This window comes from Struthio camelus, chromosome 3 (assembly GCF_040807025.1).
Source record: "Struthio camelus isolate bStrCam1 chromosome 3, bStrCam1.hap1, whole genome shotgun sequence".
NCBI lineage: Eukaryota > Metazoa > Chordata > Aves > Struthioniformes > Struthionidae > Struthio > Struthio camelus.
Window position 1 is genome coordinate 39486137 of NC_090944.1, and position 22151 is coordinate 39508287.

The following is a 22151-nucleotide window of genomic DNA, read 5'->3' on the forward strand; positions in this document are numbered from 1 at the left end:
ACTCAGTTTATTTAAAAAAAAAAATTAAAAACCCTACATCCTCATAATGGATATGATAATATTCCTTATTAGATGTGCAGGTCAGAACAATCTTGTGAAAATCTCCTGAAAATCATAAATAAAAGCTACTCTCTTCCCACTCAAACTATATCTAATGTATCAATAGTAGCTGTCATTGAACTTTTACTTTTTGAAGAAGGAAAATTTGACTCTGTCCACCTATTAGAATATCCAGGAGAAGGAAACATAAATACAGGAATAGTTTGTACTTTTGAAAACCCCAGATTTAAAACTTTTCTGCTTTGGGGGTAGAATGAGGGGAAAAAATACTGTTCCTCCCTGCCATTAATTGGCAATTAATGATCATGGTTTTACATTCTTTCTGTGCCTTACATTCAGAGCTGGTTTTGAAAGGCCAGCTAGTCTCCCAGCCTCTGAATCATCTTCACCTTTCTTCGGTTGGTGGGAGAGGGGCAGACATCTTGTTACAGAAATCGCACTGCTGTTCACAAAATAATACTAAAAAAAAAAAAAAACCGTGTGCACAAAAGGATTAAATTCTCAGTTTAAATAAACACAGTTCCATTCAGATTTCTACCAGACAACTTGGGCATCCAGCCCAAGAAATTGAAAAAATTGGATGGGTACAATGCTCTGGGTTCTTTCAGTGCCTGCACATAAAGTATCCATTTCACATTACAAAGTACTAATTATCTATAAATTAGTGGCTTGGAAAAGCTGTTAAATTTTAATTATGGTTAGGTAAAACCTCAGGTGAAAAATATTCTTTTTTCAAAATACAGAAATATTAAAATTTCTGGCATGTTCATATTTTAAATGACATTGAAAAGCAGTCTTCCCACAGGCAAACATACCCTACTCTCAGAAGCACTGTTTTGTCACTGTTGCGTCTTGAGGCATGTTTTTTTTTAGCATTTATAGTTAGACTTGAAAGATCCAAATAAATGCTCAGAATTCAGTGAAAGAGACTAGTGACCGATTCCATGTGAAATAATATACCACTTGCAATAGCCCCAGGAATTGGTGTAAGACATAAATATACATCACTGCCAAGAAAAACACATGCAAAGCACAACTGCCCAGAAACCTTTCACAGTTGTTTTGTTCTATTGTGACTGGGTGTTTGCAAAAAATGACAAAAGAAGTCCAGAGAAGTGGGGAGAGAAGCAAACACAGATTTAACAGTGAATAAGCACTGGATGTGTGGACCTAAGAAAAAACTAGGGATGTGTGTAGACTGAACTTTGACTGACATAGTATATAAAGACATTGTCTCCCATTATGTAATTCTTTCCATATTCAGAGAAGCAAATCTGGGGTCTTTTGGTATTGTGCCTTGTGAGGAATTGAAACAAAGAAACAATGCATTCCATCATGATTATTTTCTTCTCAGAAACAGCCCAGAACACTGCAGATTTAATCAAGTGAACCAGGAGATTTGAGAGGCGCAGACCAGAAGGTGTTGAAAAATTCTGTCACCTAACTAGGAAATAGGACTCAGTAAATTGCAATCAGAAATGAGTTTTTTTTTTTTTTAAATTCATGATCTAAAATAGGCAGAACACTTCCTCTTACCACCCGTCTGCATCAAACTCAATATCTTGGTGCAAATTGCTTTTGCCAGTATCAGATCTTTGTTGGCTAACAGGAGTTATTTGTTAGGCAATAGATAACTGATACTGTCAAAAAGAACTTCCTAGAGAAAACAAGAGATCCTCCTGCACAGGTATTTAAGCTCCAGCAGAACGATCTCACTTCAATATTACAATTAACAGAGGAAATCGTAATAAAAGCTGTTTTAAACTAGCAAATAAAGTTTCACTAAAATTGGGAATAGAGTGTATTTACATTAAAAATATTTTTCAACTCTTCTGCTGATATGCAATGTTATTATAATGCATGAAAACTAAATTAAATATGGTACTATGTCCCCAAATAAAATATAAACTGAACTTCAAAATATGCTTTTTAACTACAGTGATTAATGTGATCATTGATCTCAATCTAGCTAAAAGTAAAAACTAGTAAGAATAAATCCTTAGATAATTACTGTACATAGTTTTATTAAAATAACTAGTTGTCCACTACAAACATCTTCATACTTGTTATATACTCACTTTTTTCAACTGCACCTCTTTCATACAATGTTTTTAATGAAGAATAAAATATGTGATTCACAAACAGTCAGCAAAATTTCATAATTTAGTGTACAATGTAAATTTCTCCCATTTAAAAATAGATGATTTTTCTGAGAGGCTGGAAGACTAGAAGTTATTTTTAGAGTTGCAACTTCCGATTTTGAAGTTTGATATTTGATATGGCCTTACAGTTTCTAACATAATGTTGTTATTTCAACATTGGTCATATATTTTAAATACTTCGAGTGAACTAAAGTGTGTAGCAAAACTGCAACTGTATAATGCATAAAATATTCATCCAATCTCACCCAAAGGTCAATGAGCATCTGAGATAACGTATAACATAAATGAGCAACAAAAATAAACTTAATGGGTCAAAGGATTTGTGAATTTTCAGTTTAATATGAAACAACTTTTTTGTCAACAATATCATTGTATGTTGGTACAAAATTGTGAAAGGGACAACTATACCTATTTTCCATTTGAATAGGATACTTGGATGGATAAATAAGAAATATTAGGGAGAATAAGACAGTGGTATTATCTCTTTTTATGGCATAGTGAGACTATTACTGGAATATTGTGCTTTGTTCTAGTGCCTTTGTGTTATAATGGAAACTAACAGATTGGAAATCTATCTGAGATGAATTAAAAAAAAAATTGAGATGTTTACTTTTAGTTTTTCCAAGGGACAGTAGCAGCTATGATCTTGTAAACGCCTATAATTTTTTTGCTACTGGACAGATTTTTGATTTAGAATAAAAGGCCATAATACAACTGAATGACTGAACGCTACAGCTTACCAAAAAGTGATCCTAGATTGAACATTTACTACTTTTAACAGCCAGTAGAATAAATCCCTGGATTATCTTGTCGGAGGTGGGGACGGGACAGGGGAACAGACAGACAATCATTCAAAGACTTTAGACAAACATTATATACTTCTGAAAAGATATGCTACAATTCAGACCTAAATTCTGATAATGATAGATTCTGATACTGAAATTACTGCATAAAGTTCTATGGTCTGTATTATTCAGGTGGTCAAGCAAGATTAGCATAATAGCTTTCTCTGGTTTTAAGACCTGCCACCCACTGTATGAATTAGCAGAGGACATGCTGAAAAATAACACTGAATTTCAGTTTTCAGCCTCTTTCAAAGGCTTCAGGAAGATAAATTACTGCTTATATTCAGGGATAAGCTTATATAGCTAACATCCTATGATGATAAGAATGGTACATACTCACAGTCTGATGAATGAATCTGTTTTGCATCAAAGAAAGACTAGAGTTCTTTTAATGTATTTTTTTAGGATTTAGAAAGATGATTGGTTAGAGTAACAATCCATATCCCAAATAGTCTTTAATCATGTTAGGCAAAAGCAGGAAAGGTTATTCAATGAAAATGTGTAACAATTTATAACTGAAAACTGAAAGACATATTTAATGCTACTTTGGATGAATTTTTAGAAGTCTGCAAATGCAGAGTTTCTATCAAGCAACTGCCTGATGTTGACGAATTATACCTTCGATCACAGTAAGGAACTTGATTTGTTTGGGGATTCTGAATTAAATTTTGAACATTATATTTGATACCTTGTCAATATTTCACATTATCATTTGTAGATTATTCCTGGACTTCAGTCATCCTTATCTCATATAGGATGTGAGCAACTCATTTAGATTTTCATTTTCATTGGGCCAGATCTCTGCAGTGCCTTATTTGCTTTTCTATGACCATATATAAACCTTAATTTTCTCACATTTTCACTAGAAATGTGTTACTAACACATTGTACCAAAATGGAACATTACTAATCATCTTTCTACTTTTTATAATAGGGAAACATAAAATTTAGGTTATCTCAAACAGAACTTTAAAAAAAGTAAAAAATAACTGCAACATAACTACTATAAACTGTGGTAATTTTCTTCTCCATTAGGCTGTTTCTTAGGTGAAAGCATATGTGGCTTCTAGAATTTTTCAGCATCCTGTGGAATAATTTTCTGGCCATTGGAAGTTAAAATAACTGCTCTTATATCTAATCTTGGCTATGTACATAAGTACTTGGCTTTACAGAATAGTCTAGCTATAGAACCCCACAGACTATTTGGAGGATTATTTAATCTAAAAATTCTTCCATCAGATCTATGCCTTTACCATTTTGTAAGAAAAACACTGACAGACACACAGTTTTGTTGTGCAGATGACTCATACCTTATGCATATATTTAATAAGAAAAAATATACCTAGAATACCTAAATAATATATTATTTATAACATTTGTAAAAAAAAAAAAGGGTTACTATTTGTCAAAATACTAATTTATTTATTTATTTTTTAAATAAACTTCGTATTTACTTTGCTCAAAGAGAAAGAGTAGCAGGTAGAAGCTAGATCAGACAAAGTTCTGACAAAGTTCCATTAGATGCTCTTTTGGCATGTCTTTGAAAAAAAGTCCCCTAGCTAATTTCCTCTACCATAGTATATGCCTCAAAATACAATGTTAAATTCCTCAAGACCAGCACAGCATAAAGCAGCAAGTTAACCACTATTAGATCATCTAATTCAAAAGGTACAAGAAGGGACTTTCCTGAGGTAGCAAGTATATAGAAATATTACTTAAGTGGAGAAATAATAATAGAGCCCTGCTCTTGTGCTATTGAGAGATCTTGAAAAAGAAAGATTTCCACGCTGAAAAGTAACACTTAGGATATGTTTATCCTGTTTAATGACATGTATAACTCTATCCAAAATAATAAATCCTTTGTAAAATATAGTACCTGTTAAACATGTCTGAATACATAGGGAACACCAAATCCTTCCCTGGTTTAGGATTATTTATTATTTACTATATTTATTGGGGTTCTATATGATGTGTGGCATAGTATAATATTGTCCAGAATGATCAGTTTTGGTAAATTTACGTCTTAAGTTACTGCCCTTGAAGCTGCACTGTGTCAGTCAGGGTAATTAGAGTGATGATAAACAGAAGATGGAAATAAAGTTTGCACTTTGTACTTCTGAGTGTCTGCTATGGGTTCCAGTGAGTTTTGTTTAGGTCATTTTTTTCTTCCTCAAAGCTTATGAAAACTAGAGATAGACCTCAGACGTAAAAAGCTAAACTGACCTGTGCTCAATAGTTTTCAGAATAGAAGGTGTCACGACCTAAAGATTTGGGTTGAATCGACCTCTGCTAAAACACTGTATTAACATCACTCTAGCAGGAATAAAACTAACAGGAATCTCACCTTTCAGAGTACATTTTCGTAATTTTTTTGTTTGACCAAGAGTTTTTCTGAGATGATGAAGTATACTATATTTTTAATCAATAGTTTGACAGAGTTTGTTTTGCTTCTCTGTTTGAAGCTGCTACTATATAAAAACAGCTGGGTTCATAAAGCAAGGATTTAAATATATATATATATATATATATATATATATATATATATATATATCTGACAGTATCTTGATACTGTTTTGTTTCCTCTTGATTAAAATAATGAGATACTTGATTTAAGAATTCTACTTAATGAGAACTGGATTTAGTTCAATACTGAGGTAATGAATTTAAGATTACGGTTATACAAATTTTGGTCTAGCTGTGTCTCTATCAAACCTGATAAAAAGTTAGAAGTATACACATGTGCATACCTGCTTGTTATTCAGTTTATAATCTGTGATGTTTATTTTTACAAGATATTTTGAAAATAATTCACGGAACAGCCTTTGGACCTAGCAATATCATATATATACACAATAAGAAAGACTCATTCTGGCTTAACTTCAACTGTTTTCTGGGGTGAGAGTTGGTGGGGAGGTATTATTAAAAATTTTTAGGAGGTGCAAAAGAGAGGGAAATTGCCACTGAGTCATATTTAATCCATAAAAATAAATTATATATTCCCAGCAAGGAAGGTCCTGAGATATGAATTTCAAAACTTTGTCCCCAAATAGTATTTCAAAATGCTTCAGTTAAGAGGTATCCAGGTGTGAAGGTTTGGTTCTGGCTCCTATAGTGATGGAATTGTGAACTACTGCACTCCACAATATTTCAGAAATGTTCATAGATTGATTCCAAGGGAAATTGATTATCCCAAATAAAATTGGTCAGTATATTTCAATAAAATATGATAAAGCTCTTTCATGAAACAAATACAAAAATATGAGAAATCTGACTAATCTATAGACAACCTTATCAGGGATTTCTCATCAAAAGGAGAAAGAAAGATCTTTTTCTCCTTTATTTTAAGTGACTGTCTTAATCATTTAGCTAAATGTTATTTTATATCATCTTTATTTTTAATCAACTCTCCTCCCTTCCTCTCCCATCTCTCACTTCCCCCTCCCAGTTCTTCTTCTCCCATCATTATGCCTTTTCCTCAATTTCTCTCCAGACCTAAGCATGTTCTTGTTAAAAATGATAAATGTTTTCAAACATTTTCATTTCATAAAATTAGCATTTTCCTTCTAAACCCTGAAGGAGTTCTTAAAATAAGAGTTTCTTTTACTAAATTTGATATGTAGAACCTTGATTTTATAAATTTACTTCAGTACTAAGTACCCCTTCCTCTTTACTTACTGATTTGCACTTGAACTACTACTGTTCAATTGAAATTCTGGGATCCTAACAGTTAGCCTGAAATTCTTAGTCTTGGAAACTCTGTAGAATACATGCAGAACTTTGGAAGTAGGTCAAATATCATGTAAATCTTTTTCATGGTTCCTCCTCCAATTATGCTATTTAGGATTAGTTGTCAGGGCTCTAGAGCTTGAGACAAATATTGATTATTTGTCAGATTATGTTAATGCGGTCAGTGCTACAGCAGATAAATATTTGTGCAGACAAATAACACTTGACAGCAAATACATGCATATTGTTTAAGATATAAATGTCAACGAATTCATTCTAGTGATTGACAGGGAAGTATACAGATCATTAAGATCCACCCTTCCCTAACCATCATGGGAACATAAAATATAGAATGTGATCAGATTCTCATTTTCTAATCGAGGCTGATTTGAAGCCAAAAATAAACCCTAGCTCAATTATATGGAACTATAATATTTAAAAGGGAGAGTGTTTGAACAGTATATATCATATATTGCATTGTAGCATGAGTACTCTAAGTTACCTAGCTACTTTCTTTAGAAAAGTTAAAATATATCCCCTGAAACTGATTCTGTAAGTTCCTTTTTCCACTGTCATTTTTCTGTAACTCTTCATAAGAACTGCATCAACAATTCTTCTTGAAAAAGAGAAAAAAAAACCTTTATTCTTAATTTTTTTTTTACACAGGTTTTAGGTTACAGGCTTATATTTGGAAAAGAAAACTATTTTTTGAGAGAACTGCAGAAGTATAACATTGTTCTCTTTCATCTTTCACACCTTGCAATAGACATGCCATTTCTAGGACACTTTAAAACTTACATTTTTTTTGCCTTTGTGCAAAAGGCACACTGAATCAGGTGATAGCTTCTCCGCATCCTTGTTTTTTCTTTCCTTTTAAGTATTTTGAACCGTATAAGGTGAGAACCAGTGCCATTAACTACATATTGACTAACACGGCTTATTCATTCATCATCAACAACTGTAATAAAGTATGGTGTGGATTGAATAAGTATGATTGATAACATAGACAGAATACCATTATTTTTGCAAGATCTTTGAATAGGGAACATATGATTTTTTAAATTAACAAAAAAAAAACCAAAACACACAGAGATGGACTAAAAAGCCCATGAAGTCATTGGCTTCAAAGTTCACTACAAACAAGAAATATCCATAATGGAGGTATTACTTGTTATATATTTCTGAAGCTGTGTCTCTGTACTTTTACCTAATTCTGCTAAAGCTGTGGCTCTGTACTTTTACCTAATTCTGCTAATGACCTGGAATACAAAAAAATAAAGAGTTAATTATTTAGGAGAAATATATTTGGCACTATTTGCAAACAATAACATGAATATGAACTATGACAGACCCAAAGAGGTAAAATATTGGTAAGATATGTTAGTGTCTTTGTTTTTGGCACTGGAATAACTATTTTTGGAATGCTATATTCTATTCTGGCGTTCAAAGTTCAAGAACATGTTAAGAAGAGAAAGCTCAGAGAAGAATACAAGAGCATTTAATGGCTGGAAAATCTCTGTGATGCTGAAAGACTCAATGAGCCAAATTATTTGATTCAATAAGCGGAGTGTTTAGAGACTATTTGATGCATTATTATACGGAGAGTTTTTGCAAGATGTCTGCTCATTTGCAGGACCAAGGAAAGAAAGAGAGGAAGAGGATGCAGAAAGGGATTCTGAGTCATCTACAATGTAGAACAAATGTTGGGGAAAAGTATACAGTTTCACTAATTTTTGCCCAAGGGTGTGGTATACTCTAACTCTTCCCTTCTTTCCACTCTTTGTAGTTGCTAATCAGTCTTGAAGTCACAGAACTACAACAGTATTTTGACATTGCAACCTTTTCTTACTCTTTCCTGTTTTAAGCACTTAGAATCTGTACTTAATGAAATGGGAAACAAATCAGGTCAGAGAATAGGATCTTCCAAAAGTCCTAAACTGCCTAATCTAAACCACTGGAAATAAACAGAAGGGTTAAACTTACATCCTTTGTTTCTGACAGAGATAGATACTACACACGAAATCCATGCAAGTCCTTTCTCACAAATAAGGAAAGAAGAGATGGTTATGCTGACAAAGGCAGTTGAAATTAAAAGCATTTTCTCTAAGTCACGTAAATGAAAGGTCCTATGTTATCTTGAGGATAGCTGCAATTTAAGGTAACAAACCGCTAAGTAAGATATTCCTGATGGTGCAGAAGTGTCTTAGAGGTATTGAGTAAGGAAAAATTGGCCTTCCTACCTTCTTAACTTACCTCCATGTGTAGAAACGAAGTATACATTTTAGATATATAATGTATAAGATGCCTAACAAGCACAGTTAGTTTCTCCTTGACTTGACATAAATGGCTTCAGTGGCTGTAGTCTAGGAGTCCTAGAATGAAGGAAAAACCATGAACTACAGTCAAGACCTTTTACTAATGAGTCGGATATTAGTATAATCTGTTTCAGTTATTATCAGAAAAAAAGTATTAAATATTTACCATTCTAATCAAATAGGATTCAACTGCCAACAGGGAAAGAAGATCAGGAGGCAGGATTGCAAAAGAAAATACAAAAGCATATTCATCAGAATATACTTCCATAGTCATTACAATTTCTGTAAGGAGAGCACAAAGCTAAAAAATGAAATAAGATGAATTAAGATGCTGTTCATTGATATTCTTATAATAAAGAAAGTTAAAAAGGAATTTAAGGAAGATAATGGTAAAAAGGTCACAAAACATGCCTTACATTGTATATCACAGAAAAATCATCATAGATGAGTTATTCTGCAATCAGCCCTAGCTGGTGATCCAGAGCCTCCTTTATGGTGTATGCATTTATTTACTCACTAGAGTTATTGAGCCCACTGTAGCACTCGTGGAAAACTGGATCGTGATTTTGCTAACATTAAACATAACCAGTAGATTACTTCTAAAAAGAGGATTCTAATTAAACTCTGTTGAAGCAGCACACACAGAAAATTATTTGTTGTAGTTTGGATCCACCATTCCCCACTAGAGAAAAACACTACATACTACTTCTGCTCCCTCCTGTTCCATAACCAACATTTGCTGTAGAATGAGTTCATGTATGTCATAAACTAGGCCATTGCTCAGGTATGCCATTTTCTTTGCTTACAGAGACAGGAGTGAATCCTGTGGCATAGCTGTCATGCAGTCAGGTAGTGTGACTGACCAGCGCCTCAGTGAAGATCAAGAAGATGGGGAAAACAGATGTGAACAAAGTCAGGTGGTTTAGTGAGGAATCAATCTCATTGCTTGAATAAAGCCTATGCCAATACTGTAGGCCACTGAGAAAAAAAAGAAACTCGGTGGTGTTCTGACTGGGAAAAAGAAAGATATTTAAGTCAAATCTAACACCTAAAATTTCATTAGGAAGTCAACTGAATGTTATAGCATTTCTGGACTAGAACTAAAACATGCATAGATAGGTATGTAGCTACCTTCATTATGACCTGAAGTTTTGAGGAGGTCTTTAATAGAAAAAGCCGGTGTCACTGAGAAAGTAATAAGTGCCTTTAAAAGATTAAAATGAATTAATGCGGACATCTTAAACTCCACCACAGGATCACCAGTTAATGCTATTAGCTTCACTATTATTTCAAAAATAACCTTGAAAACTTCATTGAAAAATCAAAGGGATAAATATTGAAAAAATGCTTGCTTTTCATAATCTGCTCTACAGCCTTCTTCTCAGCACGCTTCCTTAAGAAGCTAACATGCACAGAAGTATATATGTTGAACTCAAATTGATCATTATAGTTCAGGTGACTATAATACTGAATTCTTGCATACAAAATCAGGACAAATAAGCAGCCCTATATTGCTGAATAGTTTATTGTCTTTCAGCAATTTCTACCCAACATGAAGAAAATAAACTAATCTTTTTTTTTAGAAGCAGAGCAATGCAAAACCAGTTTACCTCTGCTTCTAAAATGAAGCAAACCAATAATAGGAAAATAATAACAGCTTATTAATGCACATTTGTCTATATTTATCTAAAGCCTTCAGACTATTTTGAAGTACATTGCAGCCTTCTCTCACAAATTTAACAATTCTTCTGCTAATACTGTAATTATTATCTAGTTTAAATAAATTATGCTTCTGTTTTATTTTATCATCTTTGAGATTAAGATCCTTTAAATCTTATAGCTGTTGAACTAACTAAATGATGCTGTATATTGCCAGCTTTTTCATTCAGATGTATTTTAGAACATCCCTGCTAGGCTAGCTTTTATGCCTTACCCCTATTTTCCCACACACCTTTCCCCACACATTTTTATCTTGTTCAGAGATGTTCAGTGAAAATAATCCCACCAATAGAATGAATAAGGAGTCCTGTGACATAACTAACAATCTGTTTGGTTTCTTCTTTATGGATTTAATTGTCCTCATATAATCAAATATCAAGGAAATATTGTTTTTGGAGTTAAAAAGTAATTAAAAATTTTTGCGTTGTCCTGTGAGTAGAGATGTTCAGGAGCCGAAAACTCTAATTGACAACAATTTGAGCTTAAAACAAAACAATTCTTTTCACAAGGCTTTCCTGTTTCTCCTGTTATTATTAGGCAAATATATATTAAAAAAAAGGCTAGCAAAATTAAGCACGTTTCATATACTTGCACGGAGAATACATGCCTACAGGTGCCTCCCCCATTTTGTGAAGAGGAATAAGACTCTCACCTGATGCAGTACTCTTGTAATAAAGTATGTAATTCACACAAAAACAGAGCGGGTCATACTGCTCCCTTGAAAGAACTTTCACTTGTGCTAAACTTTTTCAGCTAAGAATCTCAAAACAGTTCATGAACAGAAATGAATTTAGTCTTTTCCTTTGTCCATTTTGACAGCCAATGTTTGCTGTAAAAGCATAAAACGGAGGGAAAAAAAACTTCTCTTTGTGCAGTAGGATAAGCAATCTGTATAAGCAATGCTGTTGCTGTCAGCTTTTACATTTCCTGTGTATTTTGTCATGCAACACAGTTATCTGGTTACTGGAGGGGAGGAATTTAGGACTGGCTTTAAGTTACTAAATTCTATTATGTTGAGAAATATTAAAATTCACACAAAACCTAAATGCTCATCCTTGAAGAGCACTACAGCTCCCCATTTAGATGGGGAAAAGACTTCAGATTCAGCAAGGGTCTGAGACCTTGTCAGGTTGAGAGCTGAAGGGCCTAAATATTAGACTCTTTGGACATGCCAAAAACATATATTCTGTTTTAAAGTGAGCTATTTTATTCCAAACTGAAATTAGTTTTTCACCATTTTCAAGCTTTCCCCTTGGAACAGACATATAGATCTGACATATAGCTCTGAGAGCTAGAGATAGTTTCTCTATGGCTGAGCATCACAAGCTATCAAATTGTGAGTACCTACTTCTAGCATTGTATATTTAATATCCATAAAGAAAGGACTTCAGTCTTTAGGAGGTGCCATACTGACAGCTCTCAAGCATTACATTCTCTAATTAAAATAAAAAGCCAGTACTGCTGCAAGTAAAAGGTATCCAAAAAATAACTTCCCTACATATTGTAGTTTCTGTGACCCATTTTATGGGAAGACAATGGCACCACGTGAAGTAGATCTTTAGTATTGCTGTCATGCTGATTAGTGTAATTGGAGAAATATGGCTGAGCCTTCCCTTAGGAAGAAGCAAGTATAGCCTTAATGAGTTTCCTTAATGCTGCAACTAGCTTAAATAAAATAAGAACAGAATTAAGCTTATTCAAATGTAAGACTAAATCAGAATGCCATTAACTATTGTTCAGTGCACTGAAGTGTGAAAAATATGCTTTTATGTTTGCTGCAAAAAACATGCACTTTTAACATTAAAGGCCTGGGATGGAGTAATACAACAAAGAAAGGAAAGTTAAATAATAGATAAAAATAGCTGCTGTTATACAGTTTGTGACTTACATGCATAATATAATATGTGAATGCACATGCAGCAAGGGAAAAAAGCACCTGGATAACACCAAAAAAAACAGGGCAGAAATCCTGAGCAAGTTATTTGGTCGGCTAAGCTTCTGATCCTGTCTGAAAATGATATTGCACGTCACTTCAAACAAAAGGACACAAAATTGAGTAAAGACAGTCATACCCTACCGCTCTATCCCTACGTTCACCCACACTTACACAGATTAAATTTATGCTGCTTTAGCAGCTGGATACATGGCCAGGCTCAATTTCTCAGAACTGAATGGGGTTACACTCATAGTCCTGTTACAGGGCACAAACCGTATATACGGAGCTAAGAATTTACTGTTAGTCCAATTTCTATTACAACGGTCTAATAACCCAAAGTGTTAGTCCAGCTACAGTCATATTCACTAATAATGCATATTAGTTCAAAGAAGCTCCAATAATTCAGTTAAAACTGTTATACAGAAAGAAAAAAAAGAAAGAAAAAAGAAATCCATCCTGGTATCTATCACTTTTCTCTGGGGTTCTGCTCACACCCCGCAGTGCTCCCCTGGGCCCTGAGGCTGACAGTGTCCCAGACCCCCAGGATGAAGGAGGGACGGCTGCTGCAGTGAGCTGTCAGCATCCTGACGTCCCTGCTAGGGACAGCACGATGTGCGGATGTGCCAGGCAGGGGCTGCTTCTTGCTAGGAGGAGCACAGGGGTGACTATTTCTTCCTCCTCAGTCTTGGGGTGCACTGGGGTTTCTCTTTATACATCTCCCCCACCCAAGCCTGCCTCCCCCTCGGACAGTGCGGCAACCACCCCGCTACTGCCCTGTGCAGACAAAGGGGTACTGTTTACCAGGCAGGGACTGCTGGGGGTGTCACTCCCTCCCCAGAGGGACCCAGCCCAGAGCTGGAGCTGGAGCTGGGGCTGGGGCTTGGGTCTGGAGCTGGAGCTGGGGCTGGGGCTTGGGGCTGGGTCTGGAGCTGGAGCTGGGGCTGGGGCTTGGGGCTGGGGCTGGAGCTGGAGCTGGGGTTGGGGCTTGGGGCTGGGGCTGGAGCTGGAGCTGGAGCTGGAGCTGGGGCTGGGGCTGGAGCTGGAGCTGGGGCTGGGGCTGGAGCTGGGGCTGGGGCTGGAGCTGGAGCTGGAGTTGGAGCTGGGGCTGGGGCTGGGCCTAGGGCTGGGGCTGGAGTTGGAGCTGGGGCTGGGGCTGGGCCTAGGGCTGGGGCTGGGGCTGGAGGTGGAGCTGAGGCTGGAGCAGGGCAGGCAGCAGGCCCTGCGCCCTGGCGCAGGCGCTCAGCTCAGCGCAGCCCAGCTCAGGCCATGGGCGGCCCTGAGCTTCTGCAGGGCCATGGCAACGCCCAGCCTGCGGCCTCCTGCGGGTGACAGCTAAAGTCATTATTTCCTGAGCTTAGAGGATTTATATTCACCTTACTGACATAGCTCGGGAGTGAGCTGTTTGCCATCACCTTAATTTCTCCACCTAATTTCTCTTCCTATAAAACCAGCTGGCCAGCTCCATCCTGGCACCTTAATGAAAGTCAATGTAGACACGATACCACAAGGCTTAAGCTGGAATATGAGCTTTATCATTAAGTTACCATGACATGATAGGCACACGCTTAGAAAGCCACTGAGCAAAGGAAACAAGAAAGCATCAGGGACTGGATACCAAAAAGAACAGCGATGCACCTCTAAAGATGGCTATTGCATGTAATCTAAAACCACACCCATTTTCAAACATATCATCCTGGAAGATAGTAATAATAATTATGTATATAGGCTATGAGAAATTAGAAAAGGATATTTTGAATCATAAATTTTTTAGCTTAAACATTATAAAGGTTTTGATTGATATTTTAACAGGGCCTAACATCTAAAAGTGAAGAAATGAGTCATAATATTCTAATTTAAGGGACTTCAAAATGAGTACTGAATAAAGAAGTAAGCTGATATGTGGTCAGCAGATACGCTGAAAAGCTGAATTAAAGGGCTCAGTTGGTCAGTGGTTTACCTTTAGGGGCAAATATTTTTAATTTGTTCTGCTTTACCGGACTGATTAACATACAACATATGCAACATTAGGTGTGTCAGACAAACAGCTCCTTGTTCTCTAAATCGTTTTCTCTATTTTTGATTTATTATCTCATATTTTAAGAAATGTTGTACAGAAGTCAGAAGAGATTGTCTCTAACCTTCAGAAACCCATTACCCTCTCTTAAACTTAGCTCATACTGGCCAGCTGCACATCACACATTGCAAAAGAATGAATTGTGGTTTTCTGCAGTTACATGGGTCCAATGGCGGGGGAAAAATAGCATGAAATATCACTCCAACTTAGGAAATCCTTTTATTTTAAATCTCTGGGAGTGGAGAGGAGAGCATGAATGTATTCTTGAGTAAACACACAAAGAATTAGAGGAGAGAGCTGGAGTCATGCCACTATTCTCGAAATGAAAAGGTAACGAGATGGCTGAACATGAGGATTGAATTACTGTACATCTTCTACATTTTTTCTTAATAAACTCTTTACTTTTTGTGTTTTAATTGGACTTAGCTAGTTTTCCTCTAATTTGGTTAGCTTTGGTTTGTTTTTGATTTTTTTAAAGAAGTTTGTGTAATAGAGAATGCCATACGTTTCACTGCTTTATATTTTTGGTCTGTGCCTTAGTGATTGCAAGTGATAACTTTTAACCTGTTTTAGTACTGATTCTGTTTCAAAGCTCTCTGCTTTGGCCTCCCGCAGACATATTGTAATCACGAATATAACACATTTGTGGATTTCTAGTTTATTATGTACTTGCTTATGCTACATTCATTTATGATACCACAAGGCTTTCTCCAAACCAAGACTGTATTGTATAACTTCGGCACACGTTATTTATTCCCAAAACACTGCATACTTACTGTATTTCTCAATCAATTGCACATTTACAAAACTGAGATGCAACTATTTTCTACCTTGTTTTCATATATTGCCCATAACGTAAATATTTGTTTCCGAGAATAAAGTATGTCTAGTCTTAATTTATATGAATTGGTATGATTTTAGACATTTAAATTCCAGCACAGATATCATACAGTGATATATGAGAAAACTAATAGGATGAAAGGAAAAAAATGACACTCAGTAGGGGCAGAGGTTGAAAATTTCAAGATAACAGCATAAATTCTTGAAAAGAAAGAGAATAAAAATAGAACTGGCAAATAAAAAGTTCAGAGCAAGAATCAGTTTAGGATTTTAAGAGAACTCAACAGAAAGGTTAGCAGAATGATCTCTGGACCAAAATCATTGCCCAGAATAAACTTTTCTATAATTTGCTGAGGAGATGGCAAGAAACCTCTTGCAAAACGATGATGCTTTTAAAATACTAGCATTAAAATGAAAGAGTAGGAAGGCAATGTGGTGTTTTCTTTTTTTTTTTCTTTTTTCCTCAGAAGGACCAAGAATTTGTCAATTCCTCAGCTATGAGGATCTGACTGATTGGAACAAGATTTTCAAGTGGTCCTAAATTTGTTACAAAGCATATACTTTATTGCTTATGATTAAAGCTGCAAAAGATGATTCTATATACTGAAGGAGTGTAAACTACAAATCAGTAAAAAATGCAAATCATTGGTGTGAATGGTGTGTGAACCATACACTTATTTAAGATATGCGCAAGGAGGCCTGATCAGTAATGAAGGGATTCTGCTTTGACAGATTTTCAAAAGATAATAAATAGCAATCTGATCATGTAGAAAACACTGCAAAATCTTCTTCCTTTATGAAGCTCATCGACCTTGACAAGAATGGTGCTCACAACCCTCACTATTTTAAATCAGAATATTCAGTAGTGACTTCCACCCCAAAGAGATCTTACTCTTTTTTAACTCAAAAGCTTCAGGAACCTTCAACTGTACATGCAGATATTATTCATTATTAATGTTTTAAATGAGAAAAACCCAATGGAGATGAACGCTAAGGTTCACCCAATGGAGATGCAGCTGCATTATAATTGAGAAAAGGAAAGCTAGTCTTTAAATATAACAGGTTTTGATGATGGCATGTGACTAATTTGAAAGTATTTTCCAAGTGTTCATTTGAAATTCAGCTTCTAAAATACCATAAAATATTCTGTGGGGACAACACATCTACACTGGGCAAAGGGATTAAATATAAGAGACATGGGAATTATTTGCTGCTTCCTTGCTATTGAAACCATTATAGAAACCCAAGAAAATGAGATCAGAGAGATCCAATAAGCCCAACTCTGCTTTTGCAATGAGCTCAGATTTATTAGCACTTTGGTGTATATGAGATTTTGTTAAGAAGTCTTACTGAAGTGCTTTTAAAATAAAAATGATAGTTATACATATTTGATATGATGATGTTAGACAAAGGATACATAACTTCTGATAAATCAGGCACATAAACATAACAGGAAGTAAATTATGTTGTACTAACACCTACCTAATATTTTGTTTGGTCTGTGGCTAGAAGTAAGATATGTACTCTAGAACCGTTAGGAGCTGTAAAATGCAAAGACAATTGCGTTATACATGCATATATACTAATTTTTCCTTAAATGCTCATAGTTATGATCATTTGAGTAACATGAGCTGAATCTTCTATATACTTGGTAAGGAGCTAGGGGAACATGAGGCAGAAGGAGGGTAGCACAAGACTACAACAATGCAGGTAAACTAAAGGCAGTGAAGAGGTACCTGGGGCCACCTCTCGCCACCACTCCACCTTGCTGCAGAACCTCACTGTTCGCCTTCTACCTTTCACCTGTTTGTCGCCATATCCTGTTCAGTCATTTAAGGAATTTTCTTCACCAGCCCCACAGTTTGTCTCCCCAGACCAGGGTGGCTGTCTGCGGGGAAGGGAGTTGCACAGGCCTGATACTCCCCTAGCAGAGCTGCCTGCAGCTCCCTCAAGGCCCATCGCACGCCCACACAGTGCCCAGTCGCCCTCCAGCCCTGTCTCCCTCGGAGGCTCCTGCTGCAGGGCTATCCCCCGGAGTCCGCACCCCAGCTTGGTATGCAGGAGCCACCTGAGGAAATTGTAGCTATTCGGTAGCATCCTACATTGAGCACCGTGAGGGGGTCCAGGGGGGGCACAGCTTTTCCAGTCAGCTGCTGTGGGTGCCACTGTACAGATACATCAGACTCCCAGTATTTCGTAGAGAATTAGACTAGAAAGGACCTCGGGGATTATCTTTCCTGATCTAATGCCTAACTTAAACCTTTACAAAAACTAGTGCATTATAGCATATTTTCCCCTCTCTTCCCTTCTCTTCTGCAGCAGCAGATGTGCATATATACTTCTTGCCTCAGCCAACACTTTCCCTGTATTTTCATTAAGCACCTTTCTGTACCTTGCTTTCCTGAGTTGATTTCTTTTTGTCTCATAAATAGTGGATTTCATTGCTGCTTTTTCTTTGGGCTGAGGGAAAGGAAATTAAGAAAAATCACATGCACAAATAATACATTTTTTCGTTTTCAGGCTTTTGCCCTTGGTAAAAATGAATTACGTCAGCCCAAGTCTCTTCCCTTTTCTGAGGCCTAGCTTTGTTAGGTGTTACCGATGCATACAAATGCTGCTAGACCCGAGGGAACTTTTTTCTTTAACCTCCTACTATTTCAATCTGAAACTCATTCTTAGTTAGTGTTTGAACTTTGCTTTGCAATTACTCTCCTCTGGCTATGGCATCTGTCTCCACAACCTTCCCTAAGTCCACCAATACATAATCCTATTTCCCATCAATACCAGTGAGCTTAGAAAAAGGAGGGGAAGCTTCCCTTCTGCAAGGGAACTGAATAAAAGAGACGCTTAAAGGTTTGGGCCTCCATTGTTGGCTTTGCTGCAGGTTTGTTGTGTAACTTGGGTAAGACACAGTGTGTGTTTCCTTATCTGAAAAAAAAAAGAGAATTTCTTGACATTCACAGAGGTTTCGAGATGACTGTTTGGTTCTCTATTTCCAATATGCAGCAAGGTAGGGCAATTCATTTTGATGGCTACATGTCATAGAAAAAATATGCAATATCACTCTTTGTAACAATAACATTAATATCTGCACCAGCAGAAGAATGAGCGTACTAAAATATGTAGCAAATAATATGATAACTATGAAAGCCTGTCTTCACCGTAGCTTCTTTTTAATAAAAAGAAAACCTCTATAATTTTTGAAAACCTTCTATAATTTTTTTCATGCTTAATCTTTACTTGAAGATACAAAATAACAGTAGGACACCAAATCAAAAGGAGTATCTGGAGTAAGCACAAAGACTGTAAGAAACTGGAAAAAAAAAAGTTTTATTAAAAAAATTACTCATAGAGGTTAGAAATATAGAAATGAAGACAGAATTGACAAAAACAAAATTAAGTTTTTGCAAAGGAAATCATAATAAATTATATTTTTGTCACTTACTCTCCTAAGAAAGTATGAACAAAAGAATTGGGTGTATTATCTAGTGATGGCAGGATGTTGTGAGGATAGGATAGATAGTAATGGTAGTCTGCTTTTAAGCTGTCTGAAGATAGGCCAAAAACTTTGTCTCAGTTTTCAGTAAAGAGAACACTATAACAAAGACAAGTGGGCCAGTAGGCCCATATTCAAAAGTGAAAATGAACATATATGTGATGGGACAAGAATTTATTTTTTTTAATACATTTTAGTTGAGGGATCTGACAATCTCAATCCTGTAACATTGTAAGAACTGGCACACAAAATCACAAGTCCAGCAGCAGCGAGCTTTATCGCATCTACTAAATCAGGGATAGTGCTGCGTGACTGCAGAATAGTAAAATAAGCTAGACGTGGCTTGCAGTCCAGTGCTTTTAATTTACTGGGGCAGAGCGACTGCATGTGAATCCAATGCACAAAACTGTCTGAGGGTATTTGCCCAAAACTGACTGAATTAAAACAGAAGTTGACCGTCAGCCATATTAAGCAGTAACTAGGGAATTACAAAGAGACACAGAAGGAATAAACATGGGAAGCAGCACAGCAGAAGTGTGGGAATTTGTGGGGAGGGGAGAGGGACCTGCAATCCCCAGGGGTGTCCATAACTCTGTGAGTGCTGTAGAAGGGTGTTTAGAAAGGTATGGGTGTTTATTAACATTTTACAAGTCTCAAGCATTGCTGATTATCTTTTGTATTGCTGTTATTGATCCTGAATGTATACTTCACTATTTGCCGGTTAATTACGTGTTGTTAATAAAGCAATAAACTACTTCAATGCTGATGGGATTAAACTAAACGGACTGAGCTGTTTTTTTTTCCCTGAAACAACCAGTCCAAGGCAGGAAAAAAATAATCATATATATTATTTGGCTTTCCTTCTTTATTTTCAATTTCTCACTATTTTCTGTCCCTCAGGCACAAAAGAGAGTGCTAAGGTCAAGTAGAATGAGTTTAGAAAGGTTTGGGGATGTAGAGACATGGCCATGTCCGGGAGAGAGCGAAGGATGCCAGTGACAGACAAAGAATAATGACATAATGGTGTTAATAAGTCAAAATGTTAGTGGCTTGACCACTCATTTGAATAGCATGCTCCTGTTTCATAAAAAGTTTAAACTGAAGGTTGAAGACATAAATGAAAAATAGGATAAAGATTACTAAAAGTGCATCATACCCAGCCAACTTAATCTGTATTTGACAAGGACAACTGATTTTTTTCAGATAAAAGAAAGCAGTAGATCTAATCTGACTGGATTTCTGATAAGCATTTGCTATGGTGCCACACAAGAAAAGCTAAGTAAAGCTGGCGAAGAGGACTGAAAGGACAACTGAGTATGGGAAGAGAATTAGCTGAAGGGTATGCATGAATAGATTGTATTGAAAGACAACTGCTAAACTGGAGGGAGACTACTAGTCAAGTTGTAACAGTTAAAATTTTGTTAGGGGCAAAAAAGGGCAATACAGCTTAGCTCAGAGGCTGAGAATTTATTGTTAGTCTGCTTAGAAGTTTTAACGGTGTAACCAAAATACAACTAACGTTATTATTATTAGCCTAAATACAATGATACTAACAGTCACTCTCCAAAATATCTAGCCAATACAAAACAAATCTCTTTGATAATACTATAGGTAGAGGTTGTTATATAAGGCAAATTTCCTAGCATCTCTACCACTCCTCTAGAGATACGTTCACTCTCCCAGCCTTCCTCCAGGTCCTAATGGGGACAGGTTTGTTTGGGGCAGGAGGGTTGCAACTAGTTTTCAGCATCTTGAGGTCTCTGCAGGGAGGTAGTCAAGGTGGAGGGGCTCCTTCCTCCTCAGTCTTGGGGTCTGCTTGGGTTTATTTTTATACTCTCCCTCATGCCAGCCTACCTCCCTTTGGGGGCTGCCAGCTGTGGTGTGGCAGCCATCCCACCCCCACCCCGCGCACAAAGGGCTATTGTTCGCCGGGGGGTGTCACCCCCTCCCCAGAGGGGCCCGGCCCAGAGCAGGAGCAGGAGCGGCAGCAGGCCCTGGGCCCTGGTGCTGGCACTCAGACCAGCCAGACAAGTCCTGAGCCCATGCACGGCCAGGGAAAGCCTGTGCCTTTTTATTGGTAACAGCAAAATCGTATCTGCTGGGCTATAAAGCTCCTCAAAGATTATCAAGAAGTGATACCATCCAGCATTACTTTTAATTATCTTGGCACAAAGGTTAGGTATGTATTGACAAAATTCGCAAATGGCTTAAGCTGGGAGGAAGAATTTGGTTGACCTGAGGGCTGAAGCAATATAAATGAAATGAAAACCAACACTAGCGATTACAAGGCTTTTCATTTAGGGATGAATGAGAAGAATTTCATCCTAAAGTTCTCATAAGCTATGTACTACTGAGGGATAGAAAGGTCTGCATATATTAGTCATGGAAAATCTACAAAATGCCAGTGTGACAAAAGAAAAATTAAAAAAATGATCCTAGGATTCATTCGACAAGGTGATTCCTACAACGATAAGGAATGATTAATGTCATTGTATGTAGCACAGATCTTTTCTGGAATACCATATACAGTTTTGGACCTACCACGTAGTAGAAAGATGACTGAAGATTGGAATAAGAGCATGAGTGTCTCACAGCTGCTGTGATCAAGAATAATGTCCGTGATGCTGGCTCGTCAGGTCTCTTGGGTCACTGCCTTGAAATCCAAGTGAGAACACAACCAAGTATACAGATATGCTGGGAGCTGGCTAATACAACTTTCTCAGAGGCAGCAGCCCCTTTTAGCTCCTGTTAGATGGGCTAAGTCCAGGGCAGAATTGCTCAAAGACAAGTACTAGATTTAGGGTCTTGTACTTCCCACCTGAAAGCAGCAATCTACCACTGACCTGAGACCAGTGAGCATATGTGAGAGTTTTTTGTTGTTTTTTTTTTTCTCTCTAGTCTGCACGTTGCTGAAGACTACCTGTTTGCATGCAGGATTTGTTGTCAGCTGTTTCCCACAGCTGAAATTGCTGCTTATTC